Genomic DNA, 14722 nt, shown 5'->3' with positions numbered 1-14722 from the left:
GGTCTGGGGAAGCAAGAAGCAAATGAAATTTTTGAAAACAAGTTAAGTGGCTGAACATAGCTGCCCAAAGTTTGAAAATCAGTCTTTGAGCCTACACCCTCCTCTCTGCCCGGGCCTCCAGCACTGCACCTAGCCTCACGCTGTGCCCCGGCACGCATACGGGTATCAGCAGAGCCTGGGGAAACACACATGCAGGCGCACCCCCCCCCCAGCTTCTCCCGTGCCCCTTCCTCCTCCCACCAAACCCCAAAAGTGACTAAAGAGGTTGGTCCTCAGCTGGTTCCAAAGGGATAAGAGAAAGAGGCAGTCTCATACTTTTATATTTAGAAGTGCTCTGCAAACCACTTCCTGGAGCAGACAAGAGTGGGGAATGTGAGGACATCGCTTTGCTATGTGTGATGTGGAAAGCACGAGCCACCCAGGGCCTGCAGCAATGGGCTGCGTGTACCACACACCCGATGACATGCAGCGATGCCGAACACATGTGCAGGAGATGAACGTGGCCCTCGGCAGCCTGGCCACCCCCTCGGGGCCAGGGCACAAGGCAGGGCCCAGGAGTCGGAGCCGGATACAGTCCTCCAAGTGCCCCTCTCCCAGCCTTCCTTTCTTTCCTTCTCCACCTGTCTGACCAACAGCTGCTTCTGGAAACCAACCCTTCTCTCCAGGGAAAAGGTTGCTCCAGGCTTTAAGCCTCAATCTGAAACACAAAGAGAAGATCCCGACTGAAGGAGGCGGTATGGAAGAGCCAGTGTCTTCAAGAGGCAAGGGTGCCCTCCTCGTCTCTAGGCTGCTGGGGGGGGGGGGGGGGGCAGGATTTTGCACAGTGTCCACTGCCTTCTTCTGAAGGTAGACCTGCTGCTGCCATCAAAGGCCCTCCCCTCAGCCACCTCTGCTACCACGTGTGGCTGGAAAAATGTCGGAGGGGGAAGCTATCTGGAGGTGGGGATCGACTACTGTGGCCATGGTCACTGCTCCGACATCACTCAGATGTAACTGATGCTTGCCCAGTTGGGGGAGGGCGTGGTCAGGGGACAGAGAGGGGGAGGGGAAGGCAGGCCAGCTGCTTAATTAGAGTCAAAGCATCAGACTCCTTATAAACTTCACTTTACAGCTTAAAATATAAACTCTCTAGTAAGACAAAACCAATTTTATTCTTTTATTTCTTAACTGCATCACTGATGATTTGCTCCTTTATTGTTTAAAAGAACATAACCAAAAAAGAGTCGTTTTTGAAAAATCAGCTGTTCTGAAAAAGCATTCTGGCTAAAGATGGCAAAATATGTATCTCCAAATCAGTAACAACAGATGAAAAAAATACAATCTGATGAATAACAGACAGAAACAATTCCTTGTAAGTTATTTTTAAAAGCACCAAAAACTTGCAACACATTACCAGATGCTTAAAGCCTAGGGATAACTGATTTTTGGGGGCCGGGGGGCGGGGTGGTGTTATAAAACATAAAGCACACACAAATAGCTAAAGAAAAAAAAAGCCCCTAGGAGTGGCTGATGCAATAACTGAATAGCCAAAAAAATGACAAAGACCTAAAGTTTATTTTATGCCTACTCTGTCGATCTTGAAGTCAGGGTCTGGAAGGTACCAAGATCTGGCTTCACTTAAGTCTGGAACCGGCTGCCCCTCCATCCCAGGAGGTGCCTCTTACAGGCCTCTAAAGTCATGCAGAGAGAGAGAGAGAGAGAGAGAGAGAGAGAGAGAGAGAGAGAGAGAGAGAGAAGCAGACACTGATGGTGAAAGACAGAGGGAGACAGGAAGATGAGAAAAAGGGGGCTGGAGGGAGATTGATGGTGTGGGCGGGGGAAGGGAGGGAGGAGCAGAGGAAGGGAGGGAGGGGGGAGGGACGGGGACAGAGAGACACAGAGAGACCCAGATCAGCAGAGAGACACGGACAAACTGAGAGACAGAGAGTAACATACAGTCCTAGAGAGACCCAGAGAAAGGGACAAGAAAAACAAAGACCCAGAGCACACACATGTGCACACACACACGTAGGCACACAAAAGGCTCCCCATGCCTGTAGAGTAGCCCCCAGCCCCACATTGACCCCAGCTTCCCCCCCACCCCCGGCCAAGTAAACCCCCCACAGGGCTTTCCCTGCATCTCTAGTAGGGAGGGTCCTCCCCACTCCCTCCTGCCACCCAACCCAGTGGCCACAGGGACTCCAAACTCAAGAGAGTTTGGCAGCCACGGGGCTGCCCAGTGTAACACTAGACACGGAAGGTTACAGCAAACCTGTAGCTGGGAGACCGGGGGAGTGAGAGGAGTCAGGAGGGACTCTAGATACACCCGATTCAGACCACTCCTAGTGGAGAGCCTCAAATTAGAGGCTCCTGGTAAATAATTCACCAGGAAAAATACAGTACCTTCCCTGCGCTCATCCATTATTCACCAAGATAAATGTACCATATTGTTACACTTCCTGACATCTAAAAATGGTCTGAGCCATTAGGCCAGGAGAAAGAAGACAGCAGGGCACTTTCTACCCAACTCTTCCAGAACCCCTGACCCAGCAGTCCTGGCGCTCTTGGAACACACTCTGTTGCTCCTCACACAAGGGCAAAGACGTCAACTTCCAGAAACGGCCACAGCCTGGGCTCAGACCATGAGATCCCGAGAGCAGGCCTGCCTCCACAGCCCTCAGGAGCCCAGCAAAGTCCTAAGTAAGACGCCCCCTGTTCACCAGACCCCGGAGGGGTCAGCCCTCTCAAAGGGAAAAGGCAACCACTGTCTGTACCTGTCTAAGAGCAATTCTGTTCCTAGGAGGTTCAAAGAGTTTGACTCTGATGCCAAACGAGTGTCACCTACAGAAAGACCTGCATCTGACTTGCACAGACGGCTCTGAGCAAATCACTCTGTCCTTCAGGCCTCAGTTTCCCCATCTGTAAAGCCAGCTGCTCCTTAATCTGCAGGGACGAAATGCCCCCTGGGAAGTCTGAAGAGCTGCACCACTTTAAGGCCCTGGCTCACAGTGTACAGGCAGGACCGAGGTGCGACAAGAGCTCAGAGTCTGGAGTCAGACTGTCTGCACTTCAATTCTCCTCTCCCACTTACCGAGCATATGACCTTGGGCAAGCTGTTTATCCTCTCGGTGTCTCCGTTTCTGTAGCTATAAAATGGTGCTAATAACAGTATCTACCTCCTAGGCTTGCGAAAAGTAAATTCACATGTTAACCAATGTAGCGTGTTTGGAACAGTGCCTGGCACGTATTAAGTATCATATGAGTTTGGGCTCTTAGCCATTCTTGCTCGTCATTATTATGTTCAAGATTTTTTTTTGTTAATCTTTTAAGGGCCTCCGTCCCATGACAACCACCTCTCACCCAGTGCAGGCCTTGGTCGGCATCCCTCTCACGCAGACCGTCTGCAGCTGCCAGCTGCCCTGTTTGACTCGCCACCCACTCAATCTCTGCCATGTGGGTGTATAGGTTCTGAACAGACCCTGGGGTCCAAAACTTTGTCCCACAGCTGCCCCATGGAGCCTTGGAGCTGGCGGGTCACTTAAGCGGGTCTCCACAGGGAAACAGCTGACTGCTGGGACCTCTGCGCTCTCTGGCCCACTGCCCCGGGAACCTCCAGGCAGTGCCCGGATTAGCAGTTGCTCATCGTTTCAGTCACTCCCCCACCTTCAATATGAAGAAGAGTCAGAGCGAGTCTGTCTGGGTGAAAATATGGATCCAGACCATGTTGGAAGGAGGCAGGACTCTGGCCTCAAGGGACCCAACGGTAGTTAGGTGAGGACAGCACAGTGAACTAATGCCTGGAGATAACTCTTAGGGTTCAGCTTTCTGATCCTGGAAGTCCCCAATGAGAGAGGACTGGAAAATGCTTTATAAAGGAAAATATCTGACTACATAAAATAGAAGTTGTAATCAACTGTCAATGGCAAACGACCGATTAGGAGAATGGTTTCTAGCAATCGACAGAAAAGGGGCTGCTGGCCTTGATACACAGTTACAAATCAATCATAATAACTACTAAAATTCTAACAGTAACATGGTCAAAACAGCATGTCTTCTCAAAACAAATATAAATGATTAATAAAGATAAGAAAACATTCCAATGCACCAGTAACCTAATGAATGCAAATTGGAACATAAATGCAAATAAGAAATGCAAATCATTCTGCCCTATCAAATGAATGCCAAGTTTTTAAAATAACACTCAACACTGGTTGAGTATATGGAGAAAACGGTCCTCATGCCTTGAAGGTGGGAGTGTAAATGATAATAATGTCCTTCTGGAAAGTGGTTTGGTAATATTGTACCAGTATCCTAAAAAATTCATGCCCTTCTTCCTTGGAGAAGTACCTGATTCCAGGTCTGGGCAGGAAATGTGCCAAATGAACCTGGAACATCTTATCATACGAGGAAATGAGCAAAGACAAGCAGGGCCGCATCAAAAGGTTCAGGGCCAGCTTGAAGAGGCTCCTGCGAGGCCAAGAAGGGACCTTTTAAGCTTCATAAGGGTAAGAACTACATGGCCTTAACACACTGGTAAGTTTAAAATCTGTGAGTTCATAATGATGTTTAAAAAAAAGAGCCCAGAAGGGAGGGATAAATTGGGAGATTGGTATTGACATATACACACTACTATATATAAAATAGATAACTAATGAGAACCTACTGTATAGCACAGAGAAGTCTACTCAGTACTGTGTAATAGCCTACATGGGCAAAGAATCTAAAAAAAGAGTGGATATATGTATATGTATAACTGATTCACTTTGCTGTACTCCTAAAACTAACACAACATTGTAAATCAACTATACTCCAATAAAAAGTTTTTAAAAAGACACCGGTAATGCCAAATCATAAGATTTTAAAAATTAAAAAAATGTTTTTAAAATTAAAAAAAAAAAGAGCCCAAAGTCCTCCATTGGTCACCTTTGAAGGATGCTAGAAAACCAACTCATTATTTTATTTTATTTTATTTTTTGGTAAGAGACGTAAGCATTTATTTCCTTGTTTCACAGATAAAGCCGGCTGAGTTGGCCGCTTTTTGGCGATTAGTCAAAGAGACCAAATCCCATATACTCGTCCGACTCCTCCGACTCTTCCTTTGCTTCAACCTTGGCTGGGGCTGCAGCAGCAGCAGCAGCAGCAACAGTGGTGGCAGCAGCCACAAATGCAGACGGATCAGCCAGGAAGGCCTTGACCTTTTCAGCAAGTGGGAAGGTGTAATCAGTCTCCACAGACAAAGCCAGAACCCACCTGTACCCACTGATGATAGAAGGGGGCACAGATGCAACAGCTGGGTAACCAATCTGCAGACATACGCTGGCAACATCGCGGACACCCTCCAGGAAGCGAGAATGCAGAGTTTCCTCTGTGATGTCGAGCCCTTCAAGGTTACAGATGCTGCCATTGTCAAACACCTGCTGGATGACCGGCCCAAAGGAGAAGGGGGAGATGTTCAGCAACGGGGCTTCACTGGCTCCCAATTTGTCTCCAATCTTAATCAGCTGCACATCACTCAGGATTTCGATGGTGCCCCTGGAGATTTTAGTGTATTGCCTAAAGCCTGGAAGAAGGAGGTCTTCTCAGGGCCCAGACCAGTGTTCTGGACCAGCACAGTGACTTTGCAGGGCGGCAGGCGGCATGTCATTGGCCAGCAGCATGTCCCTGATCTCAGTGAGGTCCTCCTTGGTGAACACAAAGCCCACGTTCCCCTGGATGTGAGGCAACGGTTTCTCCAAAGCTGGGTTGTTTCCCAGATGCCCTCGGATCACCTTGTCCATCATCGTGTTCTTGCCCATCAGCAGCACAGCCTTCCTGCGGAGGGACACGCGGATCTGCTGCATCTGCCTGAAGCCCACATTGTCTGCTCCCACAGTGAAGCATTTCGGATAATCATTCAGAAGTTGGATGATCTTAAGGAAGTAGTTGGACTTCCAGGTTGCCCTGTCTTCCCTGGGCATCACGGCGGTGCGTCAGGGATTGCCATGCAGGGTTTAAAGACGATGTCACTCACTCGAGGACACCTGGCAAGAGGCTCATTATTTTAAAAACTGGTCAAGAAGCATTTACTCTCCCTTTCGTGAACAGCTATACCTCAGGGTAACCAAACAGTTAATAAGGGGCGGTTTATCTTTATAGAAGTCTCCAGCTGATACACAGAATATCACCATTTTATAGTCCCTAATGAAATACTGGATCTAGCAATGATTATTGACGGCTGCTAATTCCAGAGAGACAACCAGATGTTATGTGCCTACTGAGAAAGTATACCCGGAAAAAAAAAAAATCAAATCTGACCCTGACGAAGCCTCCAGATCTATGTTTCATTATTAAAAAGAAGCTCTCTATGGGATTTCCCTGGTGGCGCAGTGGTTAAGAATCTGCCTGCTAATGCAGGGGACAAGGGTTCAAGCCCTGCTCCGGGAAGATCCCACATGTCACGGAGCAACTAAGCCCGTGCACCACAACTACCGAGCCTGCGCTCTAGAGTCCGTGAGCCACAACTACTGAGCCCGTGTGTCACAACTACTGAGCCCGTGTGTCACAACTACTGAAGCCCGCGCGGCTAGAGCCCACGCTCCGCAACAAGGGACGCCACCACAATGAGAAGCCCACGCACCACGACGAAGAGTAGCCCCCGCTCGCCCCAACTGGAGAAAGCCCACACACAGCAACGAAGACCCAAAGTAGCCAAAAATAAATAAATAAATTTATTTTAAAAAAAGAAGCTCTCTAGAAAGAATTTGGAAAACAAGGGCTGAAATAGTTAACTGTGAATGCACATTCTTCTGTTGCTCCCACAAACGGTTAAGACCTAATATTGTTGTTGTTAATGTTTCGTGCGCTTCCACCATCTTCTCCACCAGATTCTCAGCTCCCTGAGGTCAGGGGCTGGACGTCCACTCTTCCATCCCCTCCACTGTGGACGCCTTGCCCATTGGAGGAGCTTGGGAAATACCAGCTGATCTGTGGTGGGTTCACTGGCCCCTGCACGATGTGAATCCAAACAGAGTTGAGCCCAATATGGGATCCTGGTCGGCAATTACATTAATTATCATTATTAATTCAACAAACATTTATTTAATGCCTACCATGTGCCAAGTACTCTGCAAGACACTGGGGATGGAGAGAGAAAAATATAATTACTGCCTTTAAGTATCTCTGTTTAGTGGGGGAGTCAGACAAGTAAACATATAATTACAACAGCGAAGGCTTACTGACCGCTTATTACGTGGCAGCCACTATTGCGAGAGCTTTAACCCCATCGTTAATGCTTAAAACCACCCAGTGAGGTAGGTACTACGACCCCCGTTATGCAGATGAGGAAACTGAGGCACAGAAAGGTGAAGCCACTTGCTCAAGGTAACATAGCTAGTAAGTGACAAATGCAGGATTCAAATCTCCGGTCATCTGGCTCCAAAGGAAAACCTATCATAATCACTAGGCTTTACCACATTATCACACAGCATGATGGGTGGGTGCACGATGGGTGGGTGCACAAGGCAGGCTTTTAACTCAGAGTGAGGGTATAAGGGGGCAGAGAAGCATCCTGGAAGAAGGCTCTTCAAAACAAGATTTTAAGAAGGAACGGGGCTTGGGGACTTCCCTGGCGGTCCAGTGGTTAAGATTCTGCAATTACAATGCAGGGGGCATGGGTTCAATCCCTGGTCAAGGAACTAATATCCCACATGCCACACAGAGTGGCCAAAAAATAAAAAAATTAAAAACACAAAGAAAGAAGGAACAGGGCTTGGCAAATAGAACAAGAAGCACAAAAACAAAACACGAACTCAGGGTAATTCCGGATGCTCAGAGTTTAAGGGATGATGAGGGGGAACACAGCAAAAGGCCACTAGGACACTGGTTTGTGAGGGGTGGAGAAGGCAAAGGAGGTGAAATCCAAGTTTACCCTGCTTAGGCTGTCCCCGGACCAAAAAAAATCACCAATACAGTGAGTCCCCGTTTCCAAGGAGGTGGCTGTTAGGTTAGAAAATGGACTGAAGAAGCTCTTTGTCACGGTACATTCACAGAAGGCATGATCATGGGATAACGTCATACCTGGTCTATTAGTTTCCTAGGCCTGCTGTAACAAATCACCACAGCTGGGTGGCTTAAAACAACAGAAGCTTATTCTCTCACAGTTCTGGAGGCCAGAGGTGCCAAATCAAGGTGTCGGCAGGGCTGGTTCCCTCTGGAGGCTCTAGGAAGAGTCTGTTCCACGCCTCTCTTCCAGCTTCTGGTGGTTGCAGGCAATCCCTGGCACTCCTTGGCTTGTGGCTGCATCACTCCAAGCTCTGCCTCCGTCATCATGGGACCTTCTTCCCTCTGTGCGCATCTGTGTCTCTTCTCTTCTTGTAAGGGTATCACCAGTCACATAGGATTAGAGCCCACCTTAATGACATCTCTTTACTTGATTACATCTACAAAGGCCCTATTTCCAAATAAAGTCATGGTCACAGGTCACAGGGCTTAGGACTTGAACATACCCTTTTAGGAGACACCATTCAACCTATGAACACCTGCTATTCTGCAAACTGCTTTTTTTGCCCTACAGCTAGCCACAGGTATTTTTCCGTGTCTGTTCACATGGTTCTGGCCCATTCATTTCAACCACCGTATGTTATTTCACTGTATCGGTGACCCAAAATCTATTTGTCTAACACCCTAATCATGGACATTCTGATGGTTTTCAATTTTTTGCCATTACAAACAATGCCCCAACTGAATCTCTCTGTACAGGCACCTATGCACATTGGTAATGGGAATGTTTCTTGTAGTATGACTTCCTAGAAACAGGACTCCCCCTGGACCAAAGAGAACACAATTTCAGGGCTTTGATAAATGACAAATTGCTCTTTAAAAAGGCTGTACCAATTTATGCTTCCTTACCAACACTGATACTTATTAATCTTTGCCAATTTGAGAGACGTAAAATAATACTTTGTTTTATTCTGCAACTCATTTAAGACATTTAGTCTGTTCTTAACAACATAAAGCCATCTTTTGTATGTTCACTGGTTAGCTGAATTTTCTATTCAACTTCCTTGTCTACTTTTTTCCTTGTTTATTTTTACTGTTATCTTTTTCTTATTAATTTATAATCAATAAGATCACTAATATAAGGCCTTTTCTGCATTTCATGTTACACTTTTCCCCCCGAGAATGGTCATTAAGTTACTGAATGCCTACTAAGTGCCAGGCATTGTTCTAAGTGTTGGGAATACAGCAGTGAACAGGGCAGTGACGCTTCCTGTTCTCAAATGTTACTTAACTACTCAGAAGAAAATGTGTTTGCACATAATTTGGGCTTGGAAATAGATAGGAAGTGAATTTTCACCCTTGGGTGCAAAGCTGTCTTGGAATTCATTTAAATACTGTCCTGTTTTGCTTCGAGAGTCTTTTAAGGGGAAATCTACTCTGTTCTCCAGGTGTTCTGGAAGCACCCACAAAGGAGCAGTGTGGTTAGTGAAGGTGGAAGCAGGAACAGCTGAGAGCTGTGCCCTTTCCTTGAAAGGAAGAGCCACACCCCAGGCACCCACACCTCCTAGAAGTCCAGGGCCTTCAACAATTAAGCCCTGGTGAGCTCAGAGAGCAAAGGAAGTTTTAAGGAGGAATAACTCTTCTCCATTTCAGTGGAGGGGGTACCACTGGAGTCTCACTCCACCTCCTCCCAGAAGTTCCAGGGAGGCGTGATGTCTCCCCGAGTATGTTTGGCTCTGATCCTTCCTCTCCTGCCCACTTGGGGGAGGGGGAATATACCCCCTGCAGACACACACACACACACCCTAATTCAGGGATGAATCAGACAAGCTTATCCTGTTCAGATTACAGCCTTGTTCCTCAACCTAGCCTTTATCTGTAAAAAGGTGATACATTAATTTCCATCTGTCTAGTTCCTGTCTGTCTTTCTTTCCTCCCTACATCCACTGGTTTAAAATTCAGAGGAAAGAAGTGTGTTATTTACTGACTCCTTCAACTTACAGTTTCCATTCTATTGCTTTACGCCTGCGTATTTTATGGGTTTTCTTATTGTTGTGATTTTGTGAATGGGATAAACGTTTCCATTGTATTTTCGAAAAGGTTACTTGCTGATAACTAGTGAAACTTCTGGGTTTTGTGTAGTTTTGTATTTGGCCAAGTGACTCAACTCTCTTACTGATTCTAATGGTTTTCAGTGGATACTTGGGTTTCACATGTAAAAATAATGGCACCACCTGCAAAGAGCATTAACTTTGACTTTCGTTTTCTTACAGTATTATCTCAGCTACAATTTCCAGAATAATGTTAAATAGTAGAGACTTTATTATTTTAATGTAGTGACTTCTTTAAAGAGAATAGCATTAAAATTTCATTTTTTAAAATTTATTTATTATTTTTTGGCTGCGTTGGGTCTTTGCTGCTGCGCGCGGGCTTTCCCTAGGTGCGGCGAGCGGGGGCTACTCTTCGTTTCGGTGCGCGGGCTTCTCATCGCCGTGACTTCTCTTGTTTCGGAGTACAGGCTCTAGGCACATGGGCTTCAGTAGTTGCAGCACGCGGGCTCAGTAGTTGTGGCTTGCGGGCTCTTGAGCGCAGGCTCAACAGCTGTGGCACACGGGCTTAGTCGCTCCGCCGCATGTGGGATCTTCCCGGACCAGGGCTCGAACCCGTGTCCCCTGCATTGGCAGGCGGATTCTTAACCACTGTGCCATCAGGGAAGTCCCTATAATTTCATTTTAAAATACGTTAGCTGTTGTTTAAGATTAAAAAAAAACAGGAATGGATGTTAATTTGTATCTAATGTCATTTTCACATCTACTGAGATAACTGTGTGACTCCTTTGACTTCTTATTTTGATGAATTACATTAAAATAAACCATCCATGCCATTTTTGGAGTAAATCCTAATTATTTATGGTACATTATCTTTAACGTAGTATTTGCCAATATTTTCTTTAGACTTTCATACCAATATTTCTAAGTAGTGTATTTTCCTCTTCTGCACTGTCAGTCAGCATTTGGGATCAAGGTCGTATCAACTTTGTGACATGCACGGGGTGGCCATCCATCTGTTCCTTGGCTCTGTGACTGCCTATAAAGCACTACAAGGCTCGATTTTCTACATTTTTCAAAATTTCCCCTCAAGGCCCTCTGATACAACAGTTTGGTGGGGGGTGTTTTGTTTATTTTCTATCTTTCAATTGCTTTTAATAGTTACTGGTCTAGTTAGTCATCCTAATGGCTCATTACATTTCAATAATTTATACTCTCCTAGCATCGACTTCTCAGCACAGCATTGAACATGGTAACCCTTTGTAACTTAAAAAATCTTCTCCATGGCAATTACCACAACTGTAATTATTAGTACACATTTTCATAAGCCCTCCCCACTAAATGGTAAGTTCTATCTCATTCCCTGCTCTAAGTCCCCAGAATCTACCAGGTACCTAGTATGTTGAAATTGGCCTCAAGAAATTGTTGTGAGGCCAGGAGTGAGGTTAAAGCTTCTTTTTCCTTTCTTGCTTTGCTTATTGACCATGTCTCTCCTTTTCTGGACTGCATGGGCCAAAGTTTTGTTTCTTCTGTTTTTTCTGAAGCAATGGAACTTACCAATTCTATATTTTTTCATTTCAAATTTATTAATTTCCAAGCTGTACTCAGAAGAACATTAACAACCCTAAAATTCTTTCCTAAATAATAAGTGAAATAAATTAAGCTATTGGTCTAAAGTTAAAAAAAAGAATAAAATGAACTCTGTCTGTATTTTAGGTTTGTCTCATGTAAAGAACATGAAACTTTTCTACCTCAACCTTAATTTTGTCTTACCTCTGTGGGAGACATATTCCACTGAAGTTTATCATACTAACTGCTATATTTACCTCTGCTTTTATCTGGTTTATGTTTTAATACTACAATTCTTCCTTTGTTATATGTATTGTGTTTTATTTGCCTCTTAGGATCTGCTTTTTAATTCTACTTGTATATCCTTTGTTTATTCCTTTTTAAAATCTTGAATCTATTTCTCTAATTATCACATTTTTTCATCGTTTTCATCTCACTGTACATTTTCCTCTGGAATCTGAGAGCTCCTCAACTGCATGACATTGATTAGATTAACTGCAGTGCTGATTCAGCTCCTTAAAGTGGATACTGGAAACTGAATTCTGCTATTGCATTTTTTGTCTCCTCATACTCCTTCATTATCTCAGCCAGTCCTCTTATTACTTCTTCATCCTTCTCGGTCAGCTTGCTTTTTATCTCAGTCTGTTGAGACTCACCAGATGTTTTTATCTTAGGTTTCATGAAGTGCATAACTTCTTGACATTTTTGAGAGGGAAAAAAAGATGCTGCCTTCAAAAACTCACTTCTTTTTTCCAGCAGTATTCCAAGGGAGAAATGGCAAAGCCACAGACAATAGGATAAAAGGGGAGGGAATAGATACGAGAGCAATTAAAGGGATGGTAATAACTGGAGAAGTGGAAAACACAAATCTACAGCCAGCAATGCTCAAGGGCTCCCAAGTCTATGTCAATAAGGAGTGACAACACATGTCAATATGTGTGTCCCTGAAGCCTGCCTCCCACAAACAAAGGCCATGCCGCAACACCCCTGCACAAACGTTCCTTCATTAGACCCTCACCATAGCTCTATGAGGTGGATATTATCATTGTCATCCTGCAGATTAAGAAATGGAATTCAGGGACTTCCCTGGTGGCACAGTGGCTAAGACTCCACGCTCCCAATGCAGGGGCCCCGGGTTCGATCCCTGGTCAGGGAACTAGATCCCACATGCATGCCACAACTAAGGAGCCTGCCTGCTGCAACTAAGACCCTGTGCAACCAAATAAATAAATATTTTTTTAAAAAAGAAAAGAAGAGAAATGGAATTCAGAAGTTACAGTGCTTCCAGGACTCAAATTCTGGTCTTGGCAATCCAAGAACAACTTGAACAACCACTGAGCATCTGGGAAAACAAAGGTCAGGAACTGGACCCACCCTACTAAGCTCATCATCAAGTTGGGAGCAACAAAAAGAACACAGCTGCTAGAATGGAAAAGAAAATGGAGCAGGTAATTCAGAGCTCCATGGTGTAGAAGAGAGAACATACATGGTCCCAGAGATCAGGGGAAGAGATCTTGATGGGCACTGGGCTGCCATCCTCCCAAGTTACCTGGAACAACCCTGGCTTATGCTGGTTGTCTTCGCATAATTATTAACAATGCCCCAGGTTGGATGATAAATTCTCCAGTCACCCCAGCAATGTCTCACATCTGAACCATGCTTACTAGTTTTCACACTTTAATCCGTGCGATTTTCACAGGCCCACTGTACAGCAGGGATTCAGAAATTTGATGAAAGCTATAAACACCCTCCCCAGAAAAATAACATAAATACAGAATGCTGTACCCAGTTGTGATATATTCCTATTCGTTGACAGAGCAGCTCCACTTCTGGGAATTTACCCTTCAGGTACACAAGCACAAGGGTACAGATAGATACAAGGATATTTGTGGTGGCACTGTTTACAAGAGCAAACCCTCAGAGACAGCCTAAAGTCCGTCAGTAGGGAACAGGGGGTGGGTGGGGTGAATGGAGGCAGCACTTGCTTTCGGCTAAGCTTCCCCTTAAAATACATAGGAGCCTTCCTGCCCCCGCCTGTGCCCCCAACTCAGCAAGGTCCCAGGGGAGGAAGAGACACGAGCAAACTCGCAGGAGGAGGCTAAATAATGAATTGTAAGTGTATGTTTTCTTTGGCCAGGGCAGTCTGGCCAAGCTCTGGGGGCTTCTGGGCAGCCATTTTTCATATTTTAGCAGCTGGCCTATGCCCAAGGCAGTCAGAAGTTAAGTAAGCTCTGAATGAGCTACGCCCATCTTCTCCCCGGCCCCAAGAATTCTTAATGAGGCTCTAAGGCAGCAGCCTCCACTATCACTCACCCTTCGCTACTTTTTTTTTTTTTTTTGCGGTACGCGGGCCTCTCACTGTTGTGGCCTCTCCCGTTGTGGAGCACAGGCTCCGGACGCGCAGGCTCAGCGGCCATGGCTCACGGGCCCAGCCGCTCCGCGGCATGTGGGCTCTTCCCGGACCGGGGCACGAACCCGTGTCCCCTGCATCGGCAGGCAGACTCTCAACCACTGCGCCACCAGGAAAGCCCACCCTTCGCTACTTTTAATGAATGCAAATGATTCAGCAACAAAACACTTAGCCTGCAGTGAAATCCATCTCCGTGCGCCTGGTTTCTCCAGCTTATAGCCCAGCTCAGGTGGGGCCCTACCGGGAGGGCAGCCCAGCACAGCCCGGGGTGCCCAGGCTAGCCCAGGCAGACCCCTGCACACCAGGACAGTGGGAGCAGGATGCAGGAAGCGCACAGCGGGAGGGAAGACACCCCCCCCACCGCCCCGCCTCCACCTACCACCCCAACTACCAGATGCAGACCCTCACAACTCCACCTCTTTACGACTCTGGCTCCAGGGCAGAGGAAAGTGTGAGCAGAAAAACAAAAGGTATTTCTTTGATCTAATGAAAGAGGCTGGTCCCAGGCACCTCAAAGGCCTGTCCAGTCACCACACTTCCTGCATTCAAGGGCACTTCACCCCACATGCCCACCCCCTCCTCCTCTTCACCTGATGTCAGGTACCAGAGGAACCTGAAAAGCTCCCTTGGACTGGCGCCCTCCTCCACCAACCTCATGGAAGCCACAATAACAGAGACAGTGTCAATAACCCAATTTACACCGCGTTTTCAGAGTTCTCTTTTGGCAGCAAAAACTGAA

General features: G+C 46.2%; 1 protein-coding gene and 1 pseudogene across 5 annotated transcripts in view; both read right to left on the bottom strand.

Annotated features, from left to right (window-relative positions):
• PTK7 (protein tyrosine kinase 7 (inactive)) overlaps positions 1–14722 on the bottom strand; it is a gene marked incomplete at both ends in the record, with an annotated part of 58939 nt that overhangs the window by 30726 nt on the left and 13491 nt on the right. The window lies entirely within an intron of this gene.
• On the bottom strand, positions 4666–5991 carry LOC309967346 (putative ribosomal protein uL10-like; annotated as a pseudogene). The gene has a single exon. The product of its transcript is annotated as a putative ribosomal protein uL10-like (transcript).

This window comes from Leucopleurus acutus (genome assembly GCF_964270905.1).
Source record: "Leucopleurus acutus genome assembly, chromosome: 10".
NCBI classification, from domain to species: Eukaryota; Metazoa; Chordata; class Mammalia; order Artiodactyla; family Delphinidae; genus Leucopleurus; species Leucopleurus acutus.
The sequence above is the reverse complement of the archived record's forward strand: the minus strand, read 5'-3'. Positions and strand labels throughout refer to the sequence as shown.